Genomic DNA, 1,202 nt, shown 5'->3' on the forward strand with positions numbered 1-1,202 from the left:
ATATATATGAAAATACAAGACTGTGCCAAAAGCTTCATTGATTCTATTTACCTGTTTTACTCGTTTAGGCATTTGAGTTTACAATCCCTGTGATAAGGCATAGCTAAACCTTGACATTGCTATGCAACAAGGGATCCAATTTATGCCTTTAACAAAACTTGCATCAACATTTATTCAGCTATCAATAAACAACTTAACACAAAACTCCAAATCTGTTAGACTTATTTGGTCTAATGTACAGTCATTTATAAATGAATGAGGGATCTCAGAAACCAAATTGTATCCTCAGACACTTTCTAATTTTGTTCAGGATATTTACAAGTAGGAGGATTGACAAGGCAGAAATAAGTATAGACATAAGGGGGAAATCGTTCCATCTAGCTTTATGTCACCATTTATAATAACTTTTATAGAGTCACCCAGTTAAGCATTTAGCCAAAATTAAACCTCAAAGCTATCATACCAGAATTTTCAAGCCTATTGCTCAGCTGCTGAGCCTTGCTATCCATTAAAAAATGACCAATTTCCAATGAACGACCTTAATGAAATGAAGGAATGGAGACTAAAGATTATGCAACTTTTTTTTCTTTTATTTGATAAAGCATCCTTATACTAACTAATATTATATGATGAAATCTTTATCTCTCAATTTAGCTGCTAAACGATGTCCAGTGCCTTTGTAAATCAATGCTATTGTTCAAATTGATTTTAACTGAAGATGTTTCAGTTTATCCCTTAATAGATGGCAGTCGTATTTTTTAAAAAGTAGTTTATTAGCTGGGTATATATGCCAAAATAAAAATTAGCAGAGCTTTTCAACTATAAAAACATAACCTCCCATCCCACTCTAAAATTCCTAGTCCTGTGCTCACTTCAGCAGCATATATACTGAAATTGGGATGATACAGAGAAAATTAGCATGGCCCCTGCACAGGGATGACCTACAAATTCATGAAGCATTCCATATTTGGAAAATAAAATAAAATAAAATAAAATAATAAAATAAAATAAAATTCCTAGGATAGAAGAGACAATCATATCCGAGGCTAGAGAAGCAAAAGGAAAAATGGTGTTACCTAGAGCCTTTGGTGGTTTTTAGCTCTTCCAATACACATTACCAAGTCTCTGAATTAAATTACCATTGCTTGAAATACCTATGGTGATTTCTATTTTCCTGACCAGATAATAACTGATGATGCTGA

The 1,202-nt window shown here is 32.8% G+C and overlaps 1 non-coding gene across 1 annotated transcript; it reads left to right on the plus strand.

Annotated features, from left to right (window-relative positions):
- The first annotated feature begins 864 nt into the window (after positions 1 to 864).
- Positions 865 to 971, plus strand: LOC118706744. Its single transcript, XR_004984115.1, has one exon. It is a non-coding gene; the product is annotated as a U6 spliceosomal RNA (small nuclear RNA).
- Positions 972 to 1,202: the final 231 nt, after the last annotated feature.

Source organism: Pipistrellus kuhlii, unplaced genomic scaffold, assembly GCF_014108245.1.
Source record: "Pipistrellus kuhlii isolate mPipKuh1 unplaced genomic scaffold, mPipKuh1.p scaffold_m20_p_54, whole genome shotgun sequence".
NCBI classification, from domain to species: Eukaryota; Metazoa; Chordata; class Mammalia; order Chiroptera; family Vespertilionidae; genus Pipistrellus; species Pipistrellus kuhlii.